Raw genomic sequence first — 16,744 nt, forward strand, 5'->3', positions numbered from 1 at the left:
TTTGCTCCCTCCTTGAAAGTTACCCTTAAATTCACTTTTGAGTCCCTCATGAAGAAAATCACCTCTCTTCTTCAAATCTGGTCCCCATTATTTCTATCCTGGTGGGGCAGATTGGACACAATTAAAATGATGATTAACCCCCATGTTCTGTATACGGTTTCTATGCTCCCTTTCAAAATCCCCATTTCATTTTTTTCACGCATGAACGCTCTTTGTTCTAAATTCTTATGGAATAACAAGCATCCCCGTATCGCTTTGCAGAAGCTGACTCGCCCTAAATCTGAAGGTGGAGTTCGCTTTCCTAATTTTAAAATGTATCACTCTGCCTTTCTGATAAAACAGTCCTTTTCTTTGGCCTATGATTTTAATGAAACTCCAGTGCCCTCATGGGTTCTTCTAGAACGCTCTCTGCTGAAAGATTTTTCCTTTCAAAATATTGTTTTTATGTCAAATTGTGCTTTTTTAACCAAATTTCCAATCTTAAAATATTCGCAAACAGTATTATACAATGTTTTCTCTTCTAATCTATCCTCTTTGCAATGTTTTTTATTATCTGTTGTTTGGTATAACAAATTTCTTCGTTATAAAGGCAAATCATTTTATTTTAAGCATTGGAAAGAAAAGAATATTTTATTTGTTCATCAATTTTTTGATAACGATTCTATCATTCTGTTTCCGAAATTGCAAACGTTATTTCATTTACCCTCATCCTATGTTTCTGAATATACTATTATCACGACTGCTATTCAATCACACTTGGCTACCCTTTCTTTGCCTTCTGTCTTACCCCCTTTAGTGCCTACTTCTTCACTCTATCCTCTATTCTCCAATCAGCAACCTAAGGCTGCTCTTGTTTATCCACTGTTACTGTCCACTGATACAGTTCGTACTAAATCAGTTGTTGAGAATGCATGGGAAAATGATCTTGATATTTCGTTAACTGTTTTGTTGTGGGATCGAATTTGGTCCAAATTGTTTAAAATATCCCCGGCTGCTCGTATTACCCAATCTTTACTGTTCATATATCATCGAGTTCTTCTTACCCCAGTAAGTATTCATAAGTTCTCCCCAACCTCTTCTTCACTCTGTTGGTCCTGTTCTAAAGATACTGGGACACTTAAGCACTTGCTCTACGATTGTCTCCCTGTTTTATCCTTTTGGAAGCATGTTTGGAAGATATGTATGCGAGTTTTTAGTTGTTCTGCCCAGCTATTGTTACAAACTATTTTCCTGGGCTCGTTGTCTCCTGACGTTGATATTACCTCTTCTTCTGCAAGATTGTTGGACTTGTTTATTTCTCTTGCATTTAAAGTTATTTTATTATGTTGGAAAGATAACTCTAAAATTTCTGTTCACACTTGGTGGAATTTTGTTTGCGATGAACATAGGATTGCTATTGCTTCCACCTCTTCTGTCCCCCTAAAAATTAAATCCGATCTCCTTTGGCTCCCCTTTACCACTTATCTTTCCTCCGCCACTTTTCCTTGAATGGTTCTAGGTTTTCCCACCTAATGCTTACTTTTTCTCTCTCCTTCTTCTCCCTTTGTCTCTTTTGTCTTTTCTCTCTTCTTTCTTTCCTCTCTTTTTTCCTTTCGTTTTCACATATCTCTCCCCTTTTTCCTTTTTCCTCCTCTATATATCTGTTTTGATTATCATTTGGTTTTAAAACTCAATGCAATTGTTTCGGTACTCTTTATTGTATATTATTAGTTTTTGACTTATTTATGACCTTTGTATTGTAGTGAATCCAAAAATGCTAATAAAAACTTATTAAACAAAAAAAAAGAAATAACATAATTAGTAAATCTAAACGTAACTACTTGTTACGTTTTGAATCCTGAGTTTGTGGGTTTCCAGACAAAGCATTTTTCAAAATTGCCTACCGTTGGGCAGCCCACGTCAGATATATCTCTGAACGGGAAATTTGCAAAGGCAACAAACATTGGTTCCATTTGGATTGAGTTGTTGTCTCTTACAGTCAATGGGACCTAGCCTGGCTCTCCAAACATGCTAGGCCTAGAAGTGCATCTATCGCTACCGTCCCCAGAACAGTCCCAGAGATTTGGGTAAAAATTGGCGCTCAATAAGGATCTCACCACCTTCCCAACCCCCACCACATTGATTGCTCATAATCTTGACTTTAACCCAGCCCTTGATCCCCATGCGTTCTCCAGCTTGAAACCCGGTGAATGTAGATCTCTGTGCATATTCTTCATAGGCTGGAATATCAATACCTTTGGCCAATGCAAACTAGACTTCAAGGTTACTGAAACAGACATGCTACAACAATGTCAACTACTCCATGTGGCACCTCATCCCCTCAATCTTATGGGTCCACATGAGCCTTCACGCCCATTGAGAAACTAGTCAGGGCTTATGATGGGTCCAGAGGGCAGATATCCAGAACTTAATAAGTACGCCTACACTCTGCATCTCCCTGCACCCAACAATACCAAACACAATGGCTCTGCAGCACTTCTATGGGCATCTCACAAAAACAATGGGAAATACTCTGGCGGGACAGAAGTATACCCCAATGAGAGACAGCTTATGCAATCACGGTGTAATGGTACTACACTACAACAAGCTTACACACCATCTATTCCACAACTGCTGTCCTCTGCTGGATGTGCGGAGTAGAGCCAGGAAACTTTTGCCACATCTGGTGGTTTTGCTCTCTTTTCACTACATATTGAAAGCAGATCAATGAAAATGAATAAGGCACTGTGGAATTCCCCTTTCCAGCCTCCTGCATAACTGTCATTTAATGACATGACCCTTGCACTAAAGGCTATGGTGAATGCAGACTGGCGGCTCATTAACCATATGTTTATCGCAGCAAAACAGCTTATAGCCATGCCTGGAAGAAACTCATGACCCCTCCTATTGTCCTGTGGTTAAAGCACCTCTGGCATGTCATGGCACTGGAGCAATTGTCTCAAAGGCTGGCCCACATCGATATAAAGTTCACACATATCTGGCAGCCACTACTTGACTACCTCTCTCGCCTTGAACATACCTGCTTCACCCCACCCATGCCCAAAGCATTGCATCTTTTCAACTAGAGCGCTCGCTCATTGCCTTAAAGGTGACCATTACGCTAGACACTCACCCCCCACACCACCTCGGGCGTCCCGACATGCACTTCTCTGAAGCAGTGGGATGGGCCTGGGACTCCCTGGAGGGCATTATGACCTGACACCTGTAATACTTTTCATTTCATTGTGACTAGTTACGTGACTAGTATGCTTACCTTTAGGCAACTCCTGTTGAGTGCTACACAACTGCTACTTCAATCGCCGTAGAGTTGCAGTTCTGTTTTACTGCTTACCAATGTACTAATGTGTCATGCTACCTGCAAGCGGTGTGGACTTGAATATGAGACTAAGTCTTGTTTTGTCTTATGGAAAACCTTTAATAAACAGATTTCAAGCAAAAATAAAATTCATACGAGTATGGATGGCATTTGAATCCTACATCTTTGCCTCATGCAACATTTTTTATACACTGATTTAGAGACTTATAATTAATTTCCTCTGTATATGTGCGATTTAAAGTGCAACATACACTGGCATGAGAGGTGCTATAAAATAAATGAAGTGAGAGAGTGGCTTTGGAGAGATGATGGGCACAGTTGGAGAGTAATGGTGTGGGAATCTGTGGAGGAAAAGGTCATGGTGGGGGCCCTGCTGGACCGCTTATTGGGGTGGAGGATGCTAACATCCCTCTATGTGGTCTTTCATTGTGTTTCCAGCTTCCTGGCTGTGCATAACAGTGAATGTGTACATAATGATATATTTAAATGTATGCTTCATGCTTGACAATTTTTAGTTGTGTGTTCTCAGTGAGAGTGTCTGTGCATACAACTGGATATCCTTGTGCACTATAATATTATAATTTGCCATGCTTACAGGCTAATACAAATGAATATATAATGATAAATGTGTTGTAGAATGCTCATTATGTGCCATTTTCACCAAATTTTCTTGGGGAGAACTCCCTCCCCCCCAATCATCCTCGTAGTGTTCAAGCTCGCTCACTGTGCTAGTTCACTATGCAACGCATGGGGGCTGGTCTGACAATATTTGCTCGGGCTGTTTTGGGTGCCCGGTCCAATCCTCCCCACACCCAAAGCCCTCTTTGACCCCTACCTGCAAGAAGGTGGTTGATTAGATTGAATGCATTTTACTGTAGGGCACGATATTCAATAAACCTGGCCTGTGTCTTCATTTCACAGTTCATTAGGTATGATTGTTGAGTTCTTACCTAAACATTAAATGAGGGAAGCCGAGGGTTCAAGTGTCATCTAATATGGATGGGTTATTGTTCACATGATTCAATTTCACAATCCATATTGGTGATGGAATTAGTTTAAGCCCAGATGGTTCGCGCCAATGAGTTTTGAACCACGGGTGTCTGTGGGTTCTCTTCAGGGCTGTGGGTCGGTGATTGCTTGTATGTCAATTCGGAAGGCCTCTCGCGCTGAATTTACTATGAATGCAGTTGCCAGGCCATGTATATAGTTTCCATTTCTAATTGAGGTTCGTTCTCCGTACGTTACGGACTTTCAATCAATTCCGCAACGCCCCACGGCAGCGATCTTAGAAGCCTCCAAAATTGACACTAGAATAAACACTGGGAGCAGCACGTCCCCTCCTTCCTCCTTTGAAGATATAAGGTAACAATCACCTCAGCGCTGCCCGTTTGCGGCTTTATTGAGACAGAGTACAGATTACAGTTAACAGAGTCTTTTTTACACAGTTTTTACACTTTTTCTAGATACACACAAGCAATTACCACGAGTCCACAGCCCTGTAGAGAACCTCCAGACACCTCTGGTATGAAATGCATTGGCGCTAACCATCTGGGATTCCACTAATTCCAACACCAATATGGATTGTGAAAATAAATTGTGTGAACACATCCATATTAGACGACACTTGAACCCAGATGTTAGTACCGTAGGGCTCGGCTTCCCTCGAGTAGCCCTTATTTAACCCCTTCTGCAGAGAAGTTTTGGACTGATTACAAAAATGTATTTCTCTTTGTGTGTCTGCAAATGCATCGCCAATTTTGTCTAGACATAACATTGATTTGCAAGTATTAATGTCACTATTTTGTGTTTCAATATAACGTCATTGTTTCTTATTTGTTAATGTAGCACAATTGACTTGTGTAAAAGAAGAGTGTTTATCTTTTTTATGTTTAGGTAAGAACGCAATAATCCTAACTAATGATATGAGAAATGTAGACACAGGCCAAGTTTATTGAATATCTTGTCCTACAGTAAAAAGCATTCAATCGAATCAACCACGTTCTTGACAGTTTTTCTGCATTTTGCCAGAGGCCCACTGTGGTTGTTTTCAAGGGTGCAACCCCTCAAAATGTTGAACTTTCTAAAGGTGGCATTGTCCGAATAGTAACCTTAAATAAGTGTAATAAGATAACACAATGTAAATCTATGGGAGAGATAACCTTGCTACAATGAAAAATGACTTTGGCAGTTTTCGCTACCAGGACATGAAAAACCTAAGTACACATATCTTACTTTTAAATACCATGCACCCTGCTGTATGAGCCTAAATGGCCTGCATTTATGGTGACATATAAGTATTTAAAAGGAACGTTTATGCTAGGGAAAATATTTACTTTAACAGGTTGAAATTGCAGTTTAAAACTGCTCTACATGCTGCTGTGGCAGACCTGAGACATGCTTTACAAGGCTACATTACTGGGTGGCACAATGAGTGCTGCAGCCCACTGCTTCATTTAATTTACAAGCCCTGGATACATGTAGTATCCTATTGTAAGGTGTATTAGTAAATTAAATGTACCAACTAGGTGTGTTCCAATTTTTACATGTTTAGATGGGTTAGCACAAACAACGTGCCGCTGATTGGCAGGTCTAAAGTGTGCAAAGTCCTAAAAGCAACAAAAACAGATTCAGCTAAGGAAGGCAAAAATATGGAGTGGCCTGCAGAAAGGACCAAGTTCAACAAACAGTGCTATGCAGTAAAAGGTAAAACATTTTTTAGGCTACAATGTTTGTATGGAGCAGAAAATGTAATTCTGCTTACAAGCATATTCAAGGAGGTGGGGTTTGAGCATTAATTAATTCAAAATAGCCTCAAGCATGCAGTGGGAGTCAGCAGGTTCCAAGAGGCTGACCTTGGTGGTCTGGTCAGCTGGTAGAATGATAAACCTCACATATGGAAGAAGGGGGCCTGACTGTGATATATTTCTTGTTTCAAGTACAGGATCTTGAAATGAAAAAGGAGAGTTTGGCCTGCAGCCAATTTAAATTGATGGCAGATTGGATTATATATTTTTAAGTTAAAGGTGAAGTGGGCAACTTAGTACTGAATAAGCCAGGGTGACATTTTCCTAACACCAGTGTAATCTCACATAATGTTGGGAAGTACACTTTATGTTTGAGAAGTGAAACAGCTGAAGCTATGCCATAATTGCATATTGGGTAAACAATATATATATATTTTAAATGTAAAACTAGAATACTACAGCAATCCTAGAGGCTTTTCCAAATGCGAGGGGCTGTTGTACATATTTTACTCCAAAGCATTGTTCAGGCAAAAATTGTACTTTGAAATCAATTTTTTGTGGGGCAGAACAATATATATGGAGAGGCTATTGTACAAATTACTTCCTTCTGTCTTAAATGTATTCCCTGTTCTTTGTTGATTTGTTTTGTAATTTGAATTTGGTTACTAGAATGAATGCATCACCCATTCATTATCTGCAGTGTCAGCTTAATTGCCCACCCTAATATTTATATTTATTTTTCATTTATTATTTGGAAACATTTAGTGTATTTCATTTTTTGCATTAGTTGTTTGATGGAGGGCATCAGCTACCATTTATTTTGGTTTTCTTCCTGCTGAACCTGGAATATAGATTATGACACAGCAGTAAGGAACAATGCATGAAATGACAGTGGACAATTTAAGGTGGTGGATGCCCAGGGATATATTTTTTTCATTTTGCTTGTTTGAGTACTAATTTATTGTTATACTGTGATGATTTTCTGTTTGGGGCCTAGTCTGCCTCAGGTAATTGAAGAATTTCAGGTGTTTATTAATAGAGTTTCACATTTTCACTGGCACTGTGCAAGAGATATTTTAGGGGCATGTGGATGTCCTTGAATTCCTGCAAAATGTCGGTTATTTTTGTATGCCTGTGCTATCTGGTGGCTGTGGGATGAGAGGCCCCAGAAATGTAGGCTCAAGCCTCTAGTATTTCCCTGTGATATAAGCTGCCTTTTCCCATAAGCTTCTTCCCCACCTGTGTATGTATTTGTGTGTGTATGTATGTTTACGTGTGTGTGTGTGTGTGTGTGGGTGTGTGTGTGTGTGTGTGTGTGTGAGTATATGTCTGTAGATGTGTGTGTGTAAGAGAGAGAGAGAGGTGAGAGTGGTGAATCTGTATTTTTGGCAACATTTTAAAAGTATTTGCATGAGGTCATTGATGGCTAAGACTTTCTTGTATTTGAGGCATGTTTACATCTAATGTTAAAAGAATTGTCTCTTTTGTCAGATTTCATATTTTTCTATCATTTTTTATGCTAATTGATTTGCTTATATTATTATGTTTTATTTCCTATGGTGTGTGGGACAGTTAATGGACCTACCCATGTTTTGGGTATATATTTATGATTATGGTGGGTCAGAAGAAGGGCTCCAAGTAAGGCTTCCACCTCGAGAACAACAACGACTTTCACCCTGATCGACAACCTCGCCAACCTCGGACTCAGACAATTCGTCACAACACCCTCCCACTCCGCCCACCAGACACTTGACTTCATCTTCTCTGCAAGCTCCCACGTCTCCTCCAACTACACCACCGAACTCCACTGGACCGACCACCGTTGCTTCCACTTCACCTTCCAGAAACTCACCACGCACCACCGCACCAGACAGATGCCTCGCCGCTACTGGAGCAGTCACCAAAGACCAGCTTACCACCACCCTCGCCCACAGCCCACCCGCAGACCCGACCGACCCCAATGCCGTTGCCAGCAATCTCAGACAGTGGATCAACAACTGCGCCAACACCTTCGCCCTGCTCAAGAAACCCTCCAACAGCCACACCAGAAAGAAAGCCAGCTGGTTCATGAAGACCTACAGGCCTCCAAGCAAACCTGACGAAAGCTAGAGAAGAACACCGGACAGCTACACAGCCCACAAGAACGCCACCCGCAGACACCGCCACCTCATCAGATCCGCCAATAGGGCCTCCTTCAAAGACCACCGAGACAACAACGCAAACAACAGCAAAGAGCTCTTCAACATCGTGAAGTAACTCTCCAACCCTAGCTCCAACACCAACGACATCCCGCCTTCGCAAGACCTGTGCGATTCGCTGGCCACCTTCTTTCGAAGCAAGATCGCAGACATCCAGGACCTCCACCCCCACGACCACCACCCACACTAACCACCTGCTCTCCTGGAACAACATCAACGACGACAACATCATCAAGATCATGAACACTGTCCACTCCAGATCCCAGTCAAATCCATGCCCACACCACATCTTCAACAAAGCCAGCACCACCATCGCACCACCGTCGCACCCTATCTCTGGAAAGCCATCAACATCTCCTTTAAGACAGCAACCTTCCCGGAGAGCTGGAAGCACGCTGAGATCAACACCTTACTCAAGAAACCCAAGGCGGACCCCAAGAACCTCAAGAACTTCCGACCCATCTCCCTGCTCCTGTTCCCGGTGAAGGTAATCGAGAAGGAGGTCAACATGCAACTGACCAGCTTCCTCGAGGAGAACCACATCCTGGACCTGTCCCAGTCCGGGTTCCAGAGCAACCACTGCACCGAAACTGCCCTTGTGGCCGCCACCGACGACAAAAGGACCCTGCTAGACATCAGAGAAACCCTCTCCTCATCCTCCTGGACCAGTCAGCAGCCTTCGACACGGTCTGCCACTGCACACTACGAGCACGCCTCCACAATGCCGGGATCCAAGAGGAGTCCCTGGACTGGACCACCTCCTTCCTCTCCGGCAGAACACAGAGTGTCTGCCTCCACCCCCTCCGCTCCGAAGCCACCGAGATCGTCTGCAGCATACCCCAGGGCTCATCTCTCAGCCCAATGCTGTTCAACATCTACATGGCAACGCGCGCTCACGTCCCCTGACTGCACGACCTCAACATCATCTCTTACGCTGATTACACCCAGTGTATCCTCTCCCTCACCAAGAACCCCCACACCACCAAAACCAACCTCCACAAAGGAATGAAGGCCAAGGAATGAAGGCCGTCGCCGACTGGATGAGAAATGGCCAACTGAAGCGGAACTCGGAAAAGACAGAGGTCCTCATCCACGGACCCACCCCCTCGGTGTGGGACGATTCCTGGTGGTCGACCGCACTAGGAACAGGGCCAACACCCTCCAACCACGCACGCAACCTAGGAGTCATCCTCGACTCTACCCTCTCCATGACAAAGCATGTCAACACCGTCTCTTCCTCCTGCTTCAACACCCTCTGCATGCTCCGCAGGATCTACAAGTGGATCCCCACCGCAACAAGAAGGATGGTCACCAGGCCCTTGTCAGCAGCAGACTGGACTACGGAAATGGCCTCTTCGCAGGAGCATCGGCCAAACACCTGAAACGGCTCCAATGCATCCAAAATGCCTTCGCACGCCTGATCCTCGACATCCCTCACCGCAGCCACATCACACCCCACTTGAGAGACCTGCAGTGGCTCCCCGTCAACAGGAGGATAACCTTCAAGCTCCTCACCCATGCACACAAAGCATTCCACAACACAGGACCAGCTTCCCTCAACAGCCGACTCAGCTTCTACGCCCCCACCCGCCAGTTCTGCTCCACTGACCACGCCCTCCCCACTATCCCCCCGCATCCAAAGAGTGACAGCCGGCAGCAGATCATTCTCCCACCTCACCGCCAAGACATGGAACACCCTCTCCATCTGCCTACGGAAGACCCAAGACCTGCTGACCTTCAGAAAACTCAGCAAGACCTGACTTTTCGAACAGTAGCATCACCCCCTAGTGCCTTGAGACTCACACGGGTAAGTAGTGCGCTTTGCAAATGTTTGATTGATTGATTGATTGAGGCAGGAATCTTCACTTTATCTTGCATGCCATCTCCTTGCTTGTCACTGGGAGACCAGTGTGTGTTTTGAGGCCATTGTCTCATTATTCTTCATGCCTATTTCTTCGTCGTGCCATGTTATTTTCCAACATTTTTTTTTAATGCTTTTATTAAACATAAATAAGAAATACAAATAACAAGACCATCATGCCGTGGACGTCTGCTAAAATAAAGTCGGTGAATGTGGGTTCCAGCAATACAGAATCATGAAGGAGTTAAAAAGTGGGCTCATGGTGCCTCAATGTCCTCACATATTGGATCTAATTCTGGCGGTGTACAGATATCTCCTCAGTAAGCATTCCAGACATCCCATATCTTCCCCCATTTACGGGGTCTCCCTCTGGCCACATAAACAGCTCTCTCCCGAAACATACACCAATCAAGGTCTTCCATCCACTTCCCAATCTGGGGAGCTCGACAAGCACCCCTTAGTTGTGCGATATTTCGCTTAGCAATCAAACAGGCAAGAGTGACCTAAAGCTTGCCATGACTCGTGAGGTCAGAAGGCTCCCATACATTAAGTAAACAGCGGCGTGCTTCAAGTGCAATCTGTAAACCTCACACCTCACTCATTTTCTCATGGATCTTGGTCCAATAGGTATGAATCTCTGGGCACTCCCACAAAATATGCACAAAGGTACCAGTCATACCACAACCCCTACGACAATCTGCATTTGAGGCGAACCCCATGCGACACAACCCAGGGCCCGTGGTGTAGGACCGGTGAAGGATCCTAAGCTGCACCAGCCAAGGTCTCATGGAGATCGCCATTTCCCGGGGGGAGGACACAGCCTCCACCCAGTCCTCGTCATCCAAGACCAGACCATCAGCAACCCATTGTTCCCGGACTTTCACCATGGGATCTTCAGTGTGGTTTACCAATTTCTTGTAAACCAGGGAAATCGCCCTGGTGGGAAGATACCCATCCAGGATTCGATCCTCCAGTGGAGAAGCCTCCGGAGGTTTCACATCGCGAGGGACTGCCGCCGCCAGTGCATGCTTAATTTGCAAATAGCGGTATCGCTCGCCCTCATTCAGTTGGTGTCTGGTCTGCAATTCCTCAAAAGTCAATATCCCGTTCTTGCCCCATATATCACGGACCTGCGAGATACCAATCAGGTCCCAGCGATTGAAACCCTTTGACTTCCACAGGCTACCCAGAGCTCCCGAGTTCCATAAAGGTGTAGCCATAGTTATCTTGCCCTCACATTTAAGAGCACGGTTGGCCTCATGCCACGCCCGCGCCGAAACCGACGCCGGACCCAACAAAGGAAACCTGCCTCGCCTAGCATACAGAATCCGGGTGTACTCACCCCCCGGCAACTGGCCACGATCCATGGCGAACCCGGGGTCTGCCGGGGAGCCATAAATCGCATGATTGATTGAGGCCCAATAATATTTCCTAATACTGGACAGTCCAATCCCACTGTCATACCAGGGCAACATCAGTTTAGATAGCGTGATCCGCGGCTTCCCAACCCAAAGAAGCTGACGCTGCAAAGATTCTATCTTGTTAAAACAGGAGGGGGGCACGGGATCAAAAAAGTTCTGCAAAACATATAAAAAGCGTGGTAGCGCCATCATTTTAAACAGAACTGCTCGACCCAGTAGGAAAAAGCGGCAGCTCCTTCCAATTTACAATATCTTGGCGGAGTCTGGCCAGGGAGGGAACCAAATTAGCCTCGAAACGCGTCTGAGGATCCACAGAGATGAAAACTCCAAGGTAGCGGAAGCCCACCAGTTCTATTTTAACCAGACAATTCTCTGGCACTCTAGGGGGGTCACCACTCAACACAAAGAGAACCGACTTCTTCCAATTAATGACGAAACCCGAATATCTCCCTTAGTTTGCCAAGATATCCATGAAAACGATTAGGGACTGCCGGGGGAGGTCAAATACATAAGAATATCATCAGCATATAATGAAATTTTGTCCTCCCACTCCGGAGTCCAACGCAACCCTTTAATCGATCTATCCCATCGCACCCAAGCCGCAAGTGGCACCAAGGCCAGGGCAAACAAGAGTGGCGAGAGGGGACATCCCTGCCGGGTGCCCCTCCCTAAAGTCACGGGACTTGTGATTGTTCACCACAACCCGGGCCAACGGAGCCGAGTACAGGAGACGGATCCATCGTATAAATTCCGGGCCAAACCCGAGTTTCTCCAGTTCCGCAAAAATATAAAACCATTCCACTCTGTCGAACGCCATAGTGGCGTCCAACGACAGAAGTACCGCAGGCTCATGAATGCGAGCGGAACCTGCCACCACCCCGTGAAGTCTACGAAGATTAAGAGCAGTGTTGCGGCGCGGCATAAAGCCAGACTGGTCCGGATGCACCAGCTCAGATACGACCTTCAACAACCAATTTGCGAGGAGCTTGGCCAGAATCTTAGGCTCCGCGTTTAAGAGAGAATTTGGGCGGTAGGAGGAACAATCCAAACGAGGCTTGCCTTCTTTATAAATCACAATAATATTAGCGATACGTTGCTCATAAGGGAGTACGCAATTTTCCCGGCTCTCAAGATACATAGCCTTCAGGAACGGAGCCAGGTAGTCTGCATGAAGTTTATAAAGTTCAACAGGAATACCGTTCGGGCCGGAGGCTTTCCCAGAGTGAACCGCCCGGATTGCAATCGCGACCTCGTCATTTGTTATGTTAGAATCCAAAAACTCCCTGTTCTCGGCCGATAAAACGGGCATTGGGATGTCTCGGATGACCTCCGCATTCTCTTCCACTGTGAACAGCCCACTGAAGTATAGACCTCCTCATAATAGCGGGCAAACTCGTCCACTATGAGCTGCGGATCCGTCATGACCCCCAAGCTCACAATCTGCAGCTCAGGCACCAGACGCGACCCCCAGTCACCCTTCTCCAGCCATGCAATAAGTTTCCCGGCCTTATCGCCGTGTTCATAAATTCTGCTTTGGGTGTTAGCGTGTTGCTCCCTCGCCCCATCGTGTGCCAAGCGTTTGTACTTGTCTCGAAGGAGACCAAGGCAGTGAATATCCCCCGGGTCCCCAGTGGTGGAGACCTCCCTTTCCAAGGCAGATAGCTCCGCCTCGATCCTGTCAATTTCCACCCTACTCTTCTTCTTCTGTCCCGAGATTAAGGAGAGAGCCTCCCCCCTGACTACAGTTTTGTAGGCCTCCCAGAGTGAGCAGTCAGAGTCAACCGTCCCTGCGTTCTCACGGAAGTAGTTGTCAGTTGCACGTAGCAGCTCTTTTTTGGAAACACGATCTCTCAACTGCCAAGCGCTAATAGGGGCGACCCTAGCCACATTGCTTGGACCGACTTTCAGTTGCAGCCAGATCGGCGAGTGATCAGACACTCCTCTGGCCAGATGACACACTTCCTGAACAAACATCACCTGCGACGCAGGCAGTAACACATAATCAATTCTGTAAAAAGAGTGGTGCGCTGCTGGCACATGCGTGTACTCCAAGTCACCGGGGTGCCGGAGTCTCCACCCATCAACCATGCCTGTTCCGGAGACAAAATCCGACAATCATCTACGAGAGGGCAGTAACACACGGGAGGGGTACCTATCCAGCTCCCCATCCATGACAGCATTGAAATCACCCCTATTACCATGATGCCAATGGGTAGCGACAAGAACACCCTGCTCAGATCGTTCTGCCCTCCCAGAGTCCAGAGATGCCGACATAGCGGCCTCGGTTATCAGACCAGGTAGCTTGTAAAGCTTGTAAAGTGAGCAGAAAGGAATTTTTAACCAGTATCCCCACCCCTCTGGAGCCCAAGGTAAAACCGGCATGAGCAACCAACTTATACCCTCCTCTATGTAGCTCCATACATCTCTTTCCCATAAGATGAGTCTCCTGGAGAAAGACCACATCCGGTGACCGGCGCCTGATCAGCTGCCCCACCATGGCACATTTGATCTTGTCTCCCAAACCATTCATGTTCCAACTGAGAACGGACACTCCCAAGCCCAATCTAGCTGAAGCCATACTCATCCCCGAGAATTCTGAAGCATTCCCTGACATCCATTGCAAGCACTGGTCATAAACAAAACACAAATCAACAAACAAAAAACCTCCCAACCCGACCCCCCAACCCCCCACCCTGCACCCCTGCATGCACCATTTGCACATCCCTAACTAGCATTGTGCCTGTCTCCCCAGATCTAGCTATGAAATCTAAACGTAGAAAACGGAGGAGGACCTTACAACAGGCCACCAACCTCCACCATCCCAACCCGCATACAAACCCCATCAACCATGTCACATACAGAGAACCTCAAAAATATTAGCAATGTCAGTGGGGAAAACGAGATCGCCCCGATCAAACCAGCGCCCCCGCCACCATAGTCAACTGACACGACCAAAAAGGGATCATTGTTCTCGTTGTTCATCGGGGTGTCCCCCTCCTTGTCCGGCCCCTGTGCTCGGTCCAGCCAGTCCGCTGCAGCATCAGGATGATCAAAGAACCAAGCTTTGCCGTCGCGTTCTATCCGGAGGCGGGCAGGGAACAGCATAGAGTACTTTATTTCTGAGGCGCGCAACCTTCTCTTAATGTCCATGAAACCCTACCGCTGTTTCTGGACTGCCTGGGTAAAGTCAGGGAAAGAAAGCAAGGACGCGTTCTCATATGCCAAAGGTCCAGAGGATCTAGCAGCCTGCAGAATAGTGTCTCGGTCTTGAAAGTTCAAAATGCGGACAATCATGTAAATGTAAATGTAAATGTACAGGAATTTATATAGCGCAAATCACCGAGCAGTTTCTAAGCGCTTGCTTAGGGAACCCGTCCTGGTATTCCCCTGTGAGATAACCCCAGCAGGGTATCCACAAGGTGAAAGCCAGGCATCCCGCCGCGAGGGGCCGTTGTGGAGATTAAGCAAGCTATTGCCCAGAGTCGCAGAGTGTGAACCCATGAATCGAGTAGGCACCGGAGCGAGAATTGTCGAGTCCATGGACATTTTAGGACTCAAGACCCCGCCGAGCCGGGAATTGAACCCTGGTCCCGGGGTGACCTCTGCTTCCAGGTCTGCCTCCTCTAACCAGTGAGCCACACTTCTCCACTATCATATGACGAGGAGGTGCCCCCGTCTTCGGGCGTCCACCGGGGACTCTGTGGGCTCTTTCCACAGTAAAAAAGTTACTGAGGCCCTTGGGTTTTAGATGATTCAGGATGAGATCCTCCACAAACAGATCCGGGGCCTGTCCCTCCGATCTCTCCGGTACGCCAAGAATGCGGACGTTATTGCGCCTCGCACGTCCTTCATATTCGTCCAGCTTACGGGCAAACTGAGTCCGAGACACCACCAGTTCTCTCACCTCTCGCTGGAGTTCCGACACATCGTCCGTGAGACTCGATGTTTTGATCTCGAGTGATTTGACCTTCTCCGAGGTTTTAGTCAGGTCTGCTCGGATTAAGCCCACCTCAATAGTCACGGTGTCCAATTTACAGTCCATCCAACCGAGGGAAGACTGGATCCCAGTGATCGCTGCCATCAAGTCTTTCAGTGTCGGGTCCGCCCTGGATGGGCTACCCTCCTGGCCACTCACTTGGGCGCGTTTCTCGTCCACCGGGGAGCCCTTGGAGAAACTATACTTTTCTAGTCTATTGGACTGGACCGGTCTGGTAGTCCTCGATGATTTCGGAGGTAGCTTTTCGGGGTCCCCCCTCGCCGCCATTATCAAATTCTGCACTGCCGCCAACTCCGCCACCCGAGCTAGGCCAATGCTTCGCAAAGTCAATCGAAGCAATCGCGTGTTGCTCCGTACTGGCAGGGGTGCACTGCGCAAAATAGTTTGAGAGGGGAACCCCGAGGCCCCGTAGATGCGACACGACTTCCGTGGATCGAGTGCCACCGCGCACTTCCGGTTCCACTCGCCGTTGTTGTTGAACTCCAAAGCGGGCAGTGCCACACGCAGGGTCCCGGTGGTGCTCCCTGAAGGCCCAAAAGTTTCAGACGGTGGATTTAAGTAATCAGAGTGCCCAATTTGTTCGAAATGGCGCCCAGTGGCTCAGGCGCCGGTCCCCCACCCGACGGTAGGGACAGGGCTCAGGATAATGTGCCGGATGGCAAGTCAGGATGTGGGGGCCGGCGGAGCCGATGCTCAAGTGGCCATCTTGGTCGCTGGCGCGGCGCCTCCCCCCCTTTCCAACATTTTAAGAGCTAGGTACCCATTTTGTGGTTGCTCTCCATGCCTAATCCTTCTTTGCCAAGCCATGTGCTAATTCACTATTTCATGAACTAGTGTGTGCTTTTAATGTTTGAGTATTAAATGGTCCGTAACTTCAGTGGGGGGCTCTTAAAAGCCTTCTGCTTATTTACAAGCCAAAAGATGATTTTTCAAAGTGTTATTTTGGATAATGCGTAGTTCCTAAGTTTAGGTGGAGAGAAGCTCCTGTATAGAGCACTGTAAAACACCAGTGACACTGAATTTGCTCACCTCAAATGTCTGCATTTTTATCAACATTTTTAAGCTTAGGTTTAGGACAGTTTCATCCACACAGAGATAGACAGGGGAAAAGTTTTTTGTCACTCCAACAGCAAAGTCTTCAAACATAAGATTAGCACAGTGCCATCCATGCCGAGCTGTTAAATGACAAAACATTTCCACCTCTCCA

This window comes from Lissotriton vulgaris, chromosome 3_1, assembly GCF_964263255.1.
Source record: "Lissotriton vulgaris chromosome 3_1, aLisVul1.2, whole genome shotgun sequence".
Classification (NCBI taxonomy): domain Eukaryota; kingdom Metazoa; phylum Chordata; class Amphibia; order Caudata; family Salamandridae; genus Lissotriton; species Lissotriton vulgaris.